The following is a 15,455-nucleotide window of genomic DNA, read 5'->3' as shown; positions in this document are numbered from 1 at the left end:
TACTCCCCTTACCCAAACACAATTTCACCTCGGATGACCCGAACTCGGTTGAATCGACATCTTGGTTAACTCGAGATTTTCAATCAGTCCCCTCGATAGGACTCCGCGGTTAATTATCCCTGATGTCTCAAAGTCGACTAATTAGTCGGAAAACTTATTGCTTTATTGCAAACCATGATCGAAGTGTGTTTTGACACCGATTAGCGTGGCTATTGAAATTATTTGTTGATACTCTTTATGGCTTGATTAATCTAAATAAAGCAACTTTGTCCTTGTTATACTCGACCTCGGATGACTAGAACCTCGGATAACTCGAACATTTTTGTCCGGGCCCTTCGACTTTGACTTAACGAAGTTCGACTGTATGTGTCAAGTATGAAAAAAAAGTTCTTTTTCTGAAATACTATTTATAAACGTTTTCTGTCATTGTACTAATTAGTTGTAATTTAAAGTGTCTGAAGGGTTTAAGCTTGGTACTTCTTCTCTCGTTTATTTTTCTGACCTTTAAAAAGCTGTCAATTGTATTTAGAAAAAATGTCAACTTCGGACATGTAACAGCTTTCCTGGAAATTTTGTGTAGTTTTTATTTTGGTCATATTTATAGAATTCAACCTGTATCATTAACCTGTATTAATATTTTACCTCGAACACTTAAAGATTGTCAAGAAATTAAATCATTACGTTTTGTTCAAAATAAAGTGAAAGATTTGGAAACATAAGTTCAAATGATTATTTAAGGAGATTGACATATCGTAAGAGTTAGCATTTTACATCAATCTCATGTAAGCATTAAAGTAACTTGGACTGATTTCATTATGTTTCAAATTACAGCTTGAAGGGCTTTGGTGAAATTGAATATGATACAAAGCGTAATCAAGGGAACCAAGGTTATAGCAGTAATCAAAAGAATGTAATCCAGGGACAAAGACCAGACATGGAAAACAGACATACACAACAAAGAACATAAAGCAGCCAAAATCATACATACAAAGTAACAAAATTAAATGAGCAACTCGGACTCCACTAACATCATCGATTTCAAGAGTTATGTCCCATTCCCCTAGGTCTACCACCTTAGCTGAATGAACAGATGTAATCAATGCAAAAAATACAAAATTATGCCATATTTTTACAATAATTTAAAAATTATGCTATGTATCGAGCTAAAAGTACAAAATAATGCCATCTTTTGTTCAGAAATTGTGCCACATTTTGTACAAAAATTACAAAATTATACAATGTTTTGTACAAAAATAACAAAATTTTGCCATATTTCATACACAAATTACAAAATTATGCCATATTTCGAGGGAGAAGTACGAAATTATGCCATATTTTGTAAAATTATCCCATATTTTGTACAAAAATTACGGAATTATGCCATATCTTTTACAAATATTTAAAAATTATACCATATTTCGTGCAAGAAGTACAAAATTATGCCATATTTTGTACAAAAATAACAAAATTATGCCATGTTTTTTACAAAACTCCACAATTATCCCATATTTTCTAAAATTACACCATATTTTGTACAAAAATTAGAAATTTATCGCATATTTTTTACAAAAAATAAAAAATTATGCCATATTTCGTGCAAAAATTACGGAATTATGCCATATATCATATAAAAATAACAAAATTATGCCATATTTTTTAGAAAAAATTAAAAATTATGCCATATTTCGTGCAAGATCTACAAAATTTTCCCATATTTTTTACAAAAATTACAAAATTATGCCATATTTTGTATAAAAATAAGAAAATTATGCCATATTTTTTTACAAAAATTTAAAAATTATCCCATATTTCGTCCAAGAAGTATAAAATTATGCCATATTTTGTACAAAAATTACGGAATTATGCCATATCTTTTACAAATATTTAAATATTATGCCATATTTCGTGCAATAAGTACAAAATTGTGCCATATTTTGTACAAAAATAACAAAATTATGCCATATTTTGTAATATTATGCCATCTTTTGTACACAAGTTACAAAATTATGTTACATATTTTACAAAAATTTAAAAATTATGTTATATTTCGTGCAAGATATACAAAATTATGCCATATTTTCAAAAAGTATGCCATATTTTGTACAAAAATTACAAAATTATGCAATATTTTTTAGAAAAATTACAAAATTATGCCATATTTTTTTACAAAAATTACAAAATTATGCCATATTTTTTTATAAAAATTTAAGAATTATGCCATATTTCGTGCAAAAAGTACAAAATTATGCCACATTTTGTAACATTATTCCATATTTTGTACACAAATTACAAAATTATGCCATATTTTGTACAAAAATAACAAAATTATGCCATATTTTTTACTAAACTCCACAATTATTCCATATTTTCTAAAATTACACCATATTTTGTAGAAAAATTACTAATTTATCGCATATTTTTTACAAAAATTTGAAAATTATGCCATGTTTCGTGCAAGAAGTACAAAATTATGCCACATTTTTTACAAAAATTACAAAATTATCCGTTTTTGTACCAAACCAAGCTTGAAAGAACAAAGTCAGTTACAAGATCGACATATAATCTGAAATTTTTTTTTATTAAATCGTCTTCCCTGTTTGGTTTTTATCCTTTTGACTATTAGTCAGTATAGAATTAAATAGGTATTCTTCATTACAAAAAAAACCTGGAATAACTTTCTTATGAAATTCATATGGCTGTTGTGTATCATTTCACTAATCGGAAGGTATTGCACTTTTTCCGAAACCTTATCAAAAGGTATTGCAGTTCTTTCCGCACAGCGAATCCTAATTGTAAAGACATTAAAAACGTCATTACGAAATTGTTTCCTTTTTATGACCTCGTGCTCTTCGTAAAAAGCACTTAAAATTACGTATCTGTTTCAAGTATGGCAGAAATGGCGGAGTAATTCTATTTGTAAACGTTTGGTAATTTTAGATATGACACGAACAGCACACAAATCGTCTAAAGTATTCTAGGACTCGACAACTAACTTAAAAGAGTGACAAACCTAACAATAATAGGATATTTACAATAACCAATGGATTAGTGCATTTGTTTTATTAATACAGGGCTAAAATATTTTCTGTCGAAGTAACATATGGTGGAAATGACGTGTGCATATATATTATGATAGTATGAAGATGCAGGTGCTGATCATGTGTTGTAGGACGTATCGTTTTTTCACGTCAGTCAAGCCATCAGCGATATAACAAAATAATGATGCAGTATCGATAAAATGAAAAGTTAATTGAATACAAGTAGTTCCGATGCCCATAAACAAACCCTAGAATCAAATTAAAGAATGAAAAAAAAAAAAAACATTTCGTAATCATTTTCGTTTATATCATTAAATAACAATCTTTATCAAAATCAGACGGGATGATTCATGTTTGTCTAAAACTCATCAAATGCAGTTTTTTTTCTTGTTAAGAAACAGTTACGGATCTTTTTTTTTCCATTTTTTTGTTTGTATAATTTAGTAGGAGATAAATGTAATAAATGTAAGATTTTCGAAAAAGTTCAAATATAAATATGGAGGGACAACTCTAACATAACAATATGGCATATGAAGTTTAAAAATCATGAACCACTTTACTGTTAACAGTATCTGAATTGTTTGTGGACTGGTACGTAGCAGCAATCACATTCTGAGTATAGATCCATAAGATTTATCTACGAACGTAACATCATCTCTGTTCTTGTGAAACAACCTTGTCAAGAGTATACCGAGAATACTGATTGGTCAAATCGATGAAAACTTCCGACTTTGGTTTCCCCTCCTGAAGGACAAGACAGAAGCGGTTCAGAGTTTGGAAAGTCCATACAACCGAACTGTAGAGCACATGACACCCAGGGAACCATTATATTATTTAAAGTCAATTTGCTTCTTTTGATCAAATTCCAGCCACCGGAGACTTCTTTAAATCGAAATAAACATGGATCTTCATTCAGGAATTCAAACAATATCGGGCTTGTTCGTCCCGCTATAGTTTCTTGAAAATGTTTTTGTGGCACCATTTTATCTTGTATCTCAGTGCCTACTTGTATTCCATGTCGTTGTGCTCTTCGGAATAAATGTTCCGCCGTTTCCGAAAAAGTTATTATTGAAGAATCCGTCCAGTACACAAAATCATATTCTTGCAATGCCATTTGAATCGCTATTGGTTTCAAACAATAATTGTTCAACCTACTAACATGATCTGGCAACTTTTCAAATGGAAACCTTCGAATTTCAACATTCTTGAATTTTTTTCTAATAAAGTTTGTTTCATTTTGCTTCAAACCGAGGTCAAACATAATAACTTTCATCGCAGGAAATTGCACAAGGAGATGCCGACTGTTATCTTTCAAATGAATACAAAATTCTCTGAAATGATTGGATTAAATGCCACTTATCAGCACAGGTACTGCTGATGTCTTTTTGCGGGATGTCAAAGTTGTTATTCCGTCTTGATTTAATTGTAAATATGTAGTATATTTATCTGGTAATGTGAATCTGTAGTTGTTAATTATTGCCACATTTTCGTCCAAGGTTTCGGAAAAGTGCGGTAAAGCGCTGAAATCATTTATTGAATTTATCTTTCTATAACTAGATTGCTGGTTTGAGCGTTGAATGATGCTCAAAATTTTCATAACAGTTCCATGAAATTTGTCCGTGCTATTTAATAATGTAACTGGAACAAACATGCAAATAACAGCACAAATTAATGCTTTGTATAAGAATTTCTTCTTAGTGTACATGTCGGACCATAGGAATGACTATCGATTTATTTCTCAATGATGCCGCTACAAAAGTAGAAGAAAAATAAAGTACATTTTATAATATGAACAGTAAAAGAAGTTATGCTGTTTTAATATAGTTTTCGTTTAATGTTTACTTTTCGTCCCAAGCTTAAAGCAAGTGAACAACATATCATTTATACACATCAATTCATCTTTTAAAATGACATTTTCATGTTACTCTGTTCAGCCAGCACTCAAATTTTGTTGAAAAGTTGGAAAAGTCGGTTATCAGAGAACATCATGTAAACCATGTTTTGCTATATTTTCGATCTTAAAAATGAGTTTCTAGATTTGCTAGATTTTTAACTGTTTTTGTTTGTCTACTTTGTTTTTGGTAATTGTTGTTATTGCTGTTGCCTGTTTTCGTTTATTTTGTTTGTTTATCAGAGAACATCATGTGAACCGTGTTTTGCCATATTTATACCCCGGACTTGACTTTTTATGAGCAACTCGGCGGGTGTTTCTAGAAAAGCAGAGGACGCTTACCCTACCGGTGTACCTGGTCCATGCTCCCAGTTTTTAGTGGAGTCCGAGTTGCTAATTTACTTTTGTTACTTTGTATGTATGATTTTAGTTACTTTATGTTCTTTTTTGTGTATGTCTGTTTTCCATGTCTGGTCTTTGTCCCTGGATTACATTCTTTTGATTACAGCTATAAACTTTGTTCCCTTGATTACTCTTTCGATCTTAAAAATGAGTTTCGAGATTTGTTATATTTTTAACAGTTTTTGTCTGTCTTTTGTTTTGTTTGGTTATTGTTGTTATTGCCTGTTGCCTGTTTCCTTTATTTTGTTTGTTTTTGTTTTTTTTCGTTTCATTTTTTCTTCATTGATTTGTTATTTTTTTAATTTGTTTTGATTTAAATTCACTAGAGAAAAGATCAGATTTTTACGTGCATCAAATTTTACATTTTCTGTTATCAATTTAAACAAATCTGTGTTCATTTTGCAAAAATATGATTCTTTTAAAATGTGGCCCTTATACTTGTTGTGGAATATATTATCTGTGATTACATAAATTGAGTTTTGAAAAAGAATTGATATCGAACATCTGCCTTGCATATTCTTAAATATCGGGAATTTTAATAGTTCGTTTTTTATTACTAGCATATGTAGTTTTTTTTAAATTACATTGATAGTCCTCAATCAAAATTGCATTTAGTTGGAGCTAAGGAATAAGTACCTAAGTTTCGAGGAAAACAGAAGGCGATCTTCGATTTGACGCACCATGAAGTAATTTAGTTTTACGAACTATTGTACACATCTACTAATCATGTTATCCTTTCGCCGCAACTACGAGCTAAAAATTTCAATTTGTCGATACAATGTTGCAATATGTTGCCCTTTGTTCAATTTATATATGTTATATATGTTACACCACTTCTATTTGGTCAATTTCAAATTATCCTTTTTTCCTATTACCCATACCCAAATGTAATGCTCTATTTTCTATGTTTCACTCATATCCATAAACATTAGAGTTCTTGAACCGATCCGCGCAACGATTTGACGGATCGATGACCGTTGACTGATTGATCGATGAGGGATCGATGATTGATGATCGGTGACCTTTCTGATCACAGTTTTGTTATGTAAAATGACGTAAGATCTGTTTTAAATAAAAGAAATGTAAAATAAAAGTGTGAATAAATGTTTAAATCTATTACATAATGGAAATATTTGTGTAAAGTTGACAAAGAAAGAAAACAACAAAAGCCGTAAAATACATTGACCGCTCTGGGGTCACGTGATGCAATCACCAGTTAAATGGATCAATTTGATCGGTGATCGATGACCGATCGCAATTTTTGTTGCACGGATCGGTTCAGGTACTGTACCCAATACTGTATTAACACGAATTATGCATATTATTATATTTCCTATACTTATTATTCATATATGTATAATTGTATAAGTGATATTTTTCCGTCTTTGTATATTTCGAATTATAAAAGAAATGAAACATTGTCACACCCATGTGAAATACTTAAGTCTTTAATAGGAAAATACTTTGAAATTTCCTTTTTGAGAAACTCATCTAATATTCTTCATATCAATAAGCATCGTTAAATGAATCATTTGGGATAGTAATGACCGTCATTTAAACATTTTTTTTAATCAAAATGCACGCATGTAAATTGATTTTCAAGTCTTGTAAAATAACAGCTGTTACATGTCATTTGCTCTGTTCTTCTAAATGGTGATACGATAAAGATTAGGATAAAAATCTAATTATTACTGAAATGTCAAGATGTTTCCCTATAGTTCAAGTCAAATGATTTTTACTACAGACAATATAAAATTTCAGGCTACTGACAGTGTAAATCGCGCACCTTAATAGACATAATTTAACTAAATGTTTCAGCTCTATGCTAAACATCCATCCCTTAAAACTGTTTATAAGTAGGAAAACATATTGGAAGCACTTTAGCGTGTGCTATTCTCTGTGATTAGAATCTATTTTGCATACGTAAATTGCAATTCCAAGCCAACAAGATGTAAGTAACTTAATCTCTTTGGTGTTCGTAACAGAAATATTAAGAAGTCCGATATCAAAAGAACACGTTTATTTAAATCGATTGCGAAGTTCTTTTGATAACATGGCTTACCATCCAGACATATTTACAACGTAAAGTTATATTGCTCAGACATAACTGTAGACGTATTGTGTTTTGCTAAAATTGAAAACAAATTGGAGTCAAAGAATAATCAAGGGAATCAAGGCTCTAGCGGTAATTTAAAGAATGCATTCCAGGGGCAAAGACCAGACATGGAAAACAGACAATCATATTTCAAATTGACAATATAGCGTTATTCTACAAAGTATTGATGAGTTCATTGTAGTCTTAGCTTTGAAGCGACCCTTGATAATTCATGATTTTATATCAATGCATTTTTTTTAATCTTGAAAGACAAAAGAGAGGTGCAATAAAAACTTCCAACAGCGAAATTATAAGAGAGTAAAAAAATGAACTGAAGTCTGAACCGGTCAGTTGAACGTGATGTTAAAGAATGAAACAATAATACCAAAATAGCTAAAATAAAAAAAAACTTACGCACGTTTAACTTCCAACATAAACAACGCAAGAAGAAGCACATCTTGATTAGCCAGCATCATCTGTCAACTAACAAATGTACTTTTTTAGAAAAAAAATATCCATAATATATTAAGTTAAGGAAGCCAAAACGCTCACTATTCAAATCTTAATTTCATGCAGAATTAAATTTGAACGGACATTTGACTAGTGGGCGTTTCTTTTTCATTTTTTGTTTATTTCTGTTTGTTTATTGCTTTGTTTTGGTTGGTTTGTTTTTTTCTGGTTGCACATCATTATTTCAAGGGGTACTTTACCTTAACTTGGACGTAACATATTCATGTTTAAAAGCCAATTAATAATGCCCAGTTAATAGTTTAGAAGGTAACTCTTTGTTTTCTTCTTTTTTGATTGTTTGTCTTTGTGTGTTTTGTTTGCTTTTGTTTTGTTTTTAATTTGTACATTATCAATTTGTATGTTTCCAGATTCATGTCAATGACGGGTTATTTGTAAAAGAAGTAAACCTTAGTTGCATGGATCATGATTGTTTCTAGAATGAACAAATATAGCCTGCTATCGATTACATATGCTTTGGTACTCTTATTCATCATAACGACAAGATATGAAATAAGTGGAATAAAGAACTTGAATACCGCTTAATATCAAATCAAGGATTTTGGTTATAGAGAGTATACATCAGCAAAGGAATGCAGTGTCGAACAAAAGTTTCTCGATAAATTAGTAGAAAATGTTAAAAATCATTGAAAGCTATAACTTCTCAGTGCCAGAGAGATACATTAAGTTTACAATTAGATCAAGCGGGAATAACAGCTCTGACGAGCCAACGTGAGACTTCAGAGGTGCCCGTACTTGTAAGCGGTATATCATCCAATCATTTCAAAGAACTTCGAACAAATATGCATTTTAATAGCCGTAATCCCTTAAGATCATTTCCTACTATGAAAGTCATAATATTTGACCTTGGTTTAAAACATGATGAAATTGAGTACATAAGAAAACATTTCAAGAATTTCACAATTCGCAAATTTCCTTTTGAGATGGTCCCTGATCATGTCCGTAAGCTTGGTCATTATTGTTGGAAGTCAAGTGCAGTTCAAATGATATTACAAGAATTTGACTTGTATTCATCAATTATTACTTATCCAAAAAAGCAACAGACTTATTTCAAAGAGCATTACAACACGGAATTCAAACAGCAATCCTTGGACATGGAAAAACTATCATAAAGGAAGATTTTCGGTTTACTATAGCAGACAGAACTAGTCGGACAATGTTTAAATTCCTGAATGAAGACCCTTGTTTGTATCGATATAAAACTGTTTTGAGTGGCTGGATCTTGATTAAAAGAAGTCAATTTACGTTAAAGAATATTAAGAATATTATGTTTCCTTGGGTTTCGTGTGCTTTACAGTTTGGTTGTGTGGATTTTCCAAACTCTGGAAGATTATTTAATTGTCCTAAAGGAGGAGGAACGAAGGTTGGTAGTTGCCATCGATATGACCAATCAGTTCTCGGAATACTTTTGACTAGGCTATTTCACAAGAATAGAGATAATGTGACGTTCTTAGATGAACATTACGGTTCTATACGCAGAATTGTTTAGACATAAGTAAAACCTTTGTATCCTCACTTATTGTTTTGTTTTCATTTCTGTTACCTAATGATAAAATATCCAATCAATATTTAAGTGAAACAAACAACAATATTTTAACCTACCTTTGACACCATGGATAAGCCAAATTGTTGTATTAATACCCATACCGAAAGAATACCTACTGAACATTAAAATACATCTATTGCATACAACAACATGAAAAGTCAACCTTTGTATTTATTCGGGCTAGGCCGGAAGAGCGGCCAAAACACATATATGATAATTAAATGAACTTATTTTCAAAAAAACAAAATCTAAGTTACAGATATGTTTTGTATAAGAACGAAATAAACACATGTGTATAAATACTTTATTACAATAGATATTTTAAAATAAATGTTTCAATAGATCATGAGACTCTAGGCAAAATAAATCGAGTGTAATATTGCCCCATTCCACATTCTTCATAAAATGGGAAGTCTATTCCATATAGGTACTGTATAAATGTTTTAACCATTTATTAAAATTGAATGGTAGATTAAAAAGATCACAGATTAAGACAATTCTTAAAGATAATTACATGTTTATGTAAATATTGATAAAAAATCTCCCATTGCAAACCCACGTCAGATATTCTGGTGTCAGAATGAGCCAACAACAGCGCAAAGCTGGCCGTAAATGCTAGTAAAGAACAAAATGTTGGTAGTTGGTTTAAAAAAAACACATTTACAGCTTTATTCAGGTTACTTTATTAAGATTTTCTACAGTTACTTACTCAAATAGCTGTAAAAAATTAATAGAGAAATGAGAATTATATAGATAGTAAACAATATAAAAGGCATACTAAAAACCATGCATTAATTTTAGCACACAATATATAAGGGATTAATATCATAACCATCTGTACATTACAATAAAACCAAAAATAAAAAAAACCCATATTTTTAAACAATTATTTAAGTAATTTATGGTTAATACATGTACATGTTATGATTTATAAAAAAAAATATATTTTTGCACACGACAGTACGAGTCGTAGTATTTGGAATTGCTCTCCAGCAGACTCCATCATGGCATTTGTCGGTCATCTGTAGAAAAGTTTGAAAAGGTTATTGAGAGTGAGAAATACATTTGTCCTTATGAATGAGTGCAGAATATGCACGACAAAATTATCAGATATTTAGTTTAAATACTCCGTATTGTACATGGAGACACCATCCGAACCGCTATAGCTTCGGATAAATGCAATCATACTTATCTGCTTGTTTTTTGTAAATGTGCCAAGACTTTATCTTTAAGGTAATAATTGAAAATGTTGCTCTGGTGAAGCATGGTACAAAACTCAGGAATGATATCAATCATGCACATTTTACATCTACTCGCATGGTTAATTTGGACTTTCGAGTGGAAATTTGTCCGTGTGTAAGCCATGCATTGGAAATAAATGATTATTAATTTTTCTGTAAATATGATCAATTTTCAAATTGAAAGCATATTAGCACCACATTATTTTTAAAGTATGAATTTAGCAATGTAACGATAAAGTTTATTTAAACGTTAGATAAAACAAATAAATAAAATGAACGACAAAAAAGTAACAGTCATCACATGTACGGAAAAAATCCAGTCTAATCACGATTTTATAATAAATGAAAATTATACATTGACCATTAATGTGGTTGACTTTAATCAAAGGATAAAACAGATTTTTGTGCTATTCGCACAATGTTCGTACTATAGTTTTCATTTACCATGTATCGTTAAATGTAGGACAACATATGAGGCCGACTTTCTAGTGGCTGTAGAATAAAACATATAAAGTTCCTCGGGCAGATGTATAAAATCCCCGAAGATCGTCTAACAATAATATATAGCAGAACTGAGACTAAAAGATCTAGCTAAACGATGCTACTTCTTTTGTATCAAATAAGCTATAAAATCACCCTCATAAGAGTTAAGGCGTATGTAAGGGGAGTACAGAATAACAATCTACTTCAATTTGAATGCAGACCGTTAGTGGAAAAACGCACCAATTACACTTGATAAACATATAGTCGACAAAAAAACTCAAGCATCCTGAAAACATCTTCGGTATATTTGGAAGATGATCAGAAATCATTCGCCATAAAATATAAAGAATTTCTATCTACACTACGTATTTTTATCTAGTTGTAACGTCTTGTCTTTTATCGACAAAACAATATATCAAAAGAGCAGGTTAATAAATACATACTTGTTAAAGTTGTGTAGTTATACAAATACACAAAGTTGTATCATATTTCGTAAAATCATTGAATAATAAATTACAATTAATGAAGCAGTTTCACATTTATAACAGATTATAATACTGAATTTTCTCCGTGTAATACATTTACAATTAACAATAGATAGAATTATCTGGCACTTATGTTGGTATAATTAAACAAGGGAACAGTTCTATGTGATACTTCATTTGTAAATTAAGCCCTAGTCTAAATAAGTATTAATTTCATAATTGAATCCATCAATTGGCTTAAAGATACTATTCGTATGTTTTCTTATTACCTGCCTTTTAATTATTTACGTTTATAGAAAACATCATTTTCTTTTAATACAATCCTTGAACCGATCCGCGCAACGATTTGACTGTTCGTTGACCGTTGACTGATCGATTGCTGACGGATCGATAACCGATGACTTTTTGACCAAACTGATCGCAGTTTTGTTATGTAAAATGACGTAACATCTGTTTGAAATAAAAGAAATGTAAACTAAAAGTATAAATTGATGTTTAAAGCTATTACATTATGTAAATATGTGTAAAGTAACAAAGAAAACAACAGAAACCGTATAATACAGTGACCACTTTTTCAAAGAACTGAACATTTTTAAATAGAAAAAAATATGTATTTTTATCATCATTTATACACTTTGCCATGTGAAATGTATGGGTGAGATTTGTAAAAACCTTTCCGTGTTGAACCAAACAATCAGCATTGCTTCATCTTTATAATGTTCTGAAGTACAAGAAGGGATGAGAAATATTAGCCCTTGTAAAGTTGTAAACCAATGCAATTTTATTTAGAGATGTGACTTTATATTTCCAATGAAAGGTTTGGTTTGTTCAAACCAAGAACTGTTGCCAAACTTTGTGTTGCAGATTTTTGGGCAATTCCGGCAAACACCAAAGAAAAAAAAAGACCCTATATTCTGTTTGTAAAATTTTAAAGTTGTCGTCTTTGACATCATGACGACTATAAATTGGTTTCAAAATTGTATACTCGTGAATTTAAGATCAAAGTACCTGTAGTAAACATCCCATTTAGTTCTTAATAAAATTCACGGATTCCGAATCACATTAAGGATTGTTATCTATGCACCCGTTGAAGGCATATCACAATAAACACATTGTTCTTGTCTTTCTGTCCGTGTTACAATGTAACTTATCGCGTCGAAACGTAGGATCCCATTTTTACTTTACAAAGCTGTTTTATTTTAATAGTGTATATTCTATTCACTGAAAGAGTAATCAAGGGAACCAAGGTTATAGCGGTAATCAAAAGAATGTAATCCAGGGACAAAGACCAGACATGGAAAACAGACATACCCAACAAAGAACATAAAGTAACTAAAATCATACATACAAACTAACAAAAGAAATGAGCAACTCGGACTCCATTAGAAACTGGGAGCATGGACCAGGTGCACAGGTAGTATAAGCGTCGTTTACTTTTCTAGAAACACCCGCTGAGTTGCTCATAAAAAGTCAAGTCCGGGGAAGACAAACGAGGAAAGGAAATCTATGACCCGTTGAATAAATCAGTTTTCATGATGCAGATGGATATACCATAACGATCCACGAGTTCAAGAGGACGACCATAAAACTTCTATAGTGATGACTTCAATCTTGTAGCAACATAACCCTGTTCCAGAAGCCTATTTGTTAGAGTTCTAGCGCGATACAAAACGTCTGCGTAGTTTCGGCAAGCTCTGGCATAACGTATGAGTTGTGATATGAACACTCCATACGCAGGTCCTGAAGGGATGTTGCCACAGATGAAAGGAAAGTTGACAATTCTGAATGAAAAGTCATCACGTTTGTCGTAAAATTTGGTCAATAGTTTTCCTTTACCATTGATTTCTAAGTGTAGGTCAAGATATGAGGCCGACTTCACAGTGTCTGTAGTACCCTTTATCTCAAATTCTTTTGGGTAGACGCGATGTATCAAATCCCCGAAATTAGGATTGTTTAAAGATAATACGTCATCTATATAGCGGAAACTGAGATTGAAGGATCTAGCCAAACGATATTCTTTCTTTCTGATCAGATCAGCTATAAAGTCAGACTCATAAGAGTGAAGGAATAGGTCAGCAAGTAAAGGAGCACAATTTGTTCCCATTGGAATGCCGACCGTTTGTTGAAAAACACGTCCACCACACTGGACAAATATGTTGTCGATTAAAAATTTCAGTATTTTGTAAACATCTTCTTATGTATATTTGGAAGATGATTTGGAATTATTTCTTACAAAGTATGAGGAATCTCTACCAAAAATATATATTTGTATATAGGTGTACCATCTTTTTTTTTTGAAAAACAACGATGTATAATGTTTTCAAGTCTTCATTTTAATTGAGTATGGGGAATAAAAGTATACAGTGTTGAAAAATCATAGGTTTTAATGCTATTAAATTCAGATAATAGTTTTGAACTGATTGTCTCCAAAAGATCTTTCGAATTTTTCAGGATCCACATTGAATTAATACCACTACGGGAGTAACATGTGTTGTGGTAGGACTGCAGACCATCGGTGGCAGTTCTGAGTACAGAAGTTAAAAGGTTTGAAAGAGGTTTGGTGGTACATTTTGCAGATCCAGCTATGAAACGTTGTTTGTATGGATTCTTGTGAAGTTTAGGAATCCAGTACATAGACGGTAAGTCACAATCATCATCCTTGGTAGAGAGACCAAAAGAGGATAGCACAAATTTATGGTTTTTCACAATCTCTTCTTTGGAGAGTGTGGTAGCAGTATAGGTCTTATCACTGCTATTATTTTCTACGTCTACCTCTGATAATAAACTTTGGATGTAAAACGTTTTGCAGACAAAAACAATGTTGTTTTGGGCTTTATCTGCTGGTACGACAACATATTTGTCATGTACAGTAGACAGTGTTTGCTACATCGGGGTCTGTGAAAACTGATGTAGCCTTGGCACTTATTGACGTACTTAAAACTTTCATTCGTTTCAAAATTAAAGACCTCACAGCCTTTAACCACTCTGCCCCAGAATCAATGTCTTCATATTCTCGTTTTATCCATTTTCTTGCAAAGTCCTCGACGGCATCCATAAGAACTTTAAAGTTATAATTCCAATTTATGGAGCGTGGTTCACGGTACTTGGGACCTTTAGAAAGGATATTACGCAGAGATTCGTTTTCGATGATGGTTAAATATCCCGTAACGACGTGACCAGAAGGACCATATTTGAATGGACAGGTTTTGCAAGAACAGTCAGGTGGTTTAGCCTTGAAGTCCTCATTATCGAGGTTCTGCAATAGCCTTTTATAATTGAAAAGTTTGGATGCAATGGGTGAAGTATGGGAATATGAAATAATTGGTATGGATTTGTCTTTGAAATATGGGGGAATTTTGTTGGTAACGTTTTTGTGATTGAGGATGTTAGCCAAATTAATTGCATCTATACCTTTGTTGACAAACAGTAGTGTAAAAAATGATCGTTTTTCTTCATGTTGAATTTTCTCACAAACTGGTTTAAAGAGTCTGTGGAAACTAATATCCAAAATGATGGCAACAAGTCTGTATAATGATGATGTTGGGTCAGAAACAGGAGTGTCAAGACTTGTTTTGTAAAGGAAGTGTAGTAGGGTGAGAGGTATAGAATAAAGTTTGGTTCTAATGTGATGAAGTCCAAGAGGTTTTTGTATAAAAGGAAGGAGACCATCTATGGAGACATCATGTAACTTAGGTGACGTGTAGTGGCGATTGCCATGACTCCTTTCCCGTCTTGGATTTTTGTCA

This window comes from Perna viridis, chromosome 13, assembly GCF_037379345.1.
Source record: "Perna viridis isolate PV_CMFRI_1.1 ecotype Kerala chromosome 13, ASM3737934v1, whole genome shotgun sequence".
NCBI classification, from domain to species: Eukaryota; Metazoa; Mollusca; class Bivalvia; order Mytilida; family Mytilidae; genus Perna; species Perna viridis.
Note: the sequence above shows the minus strand (reverse complement) of the source record.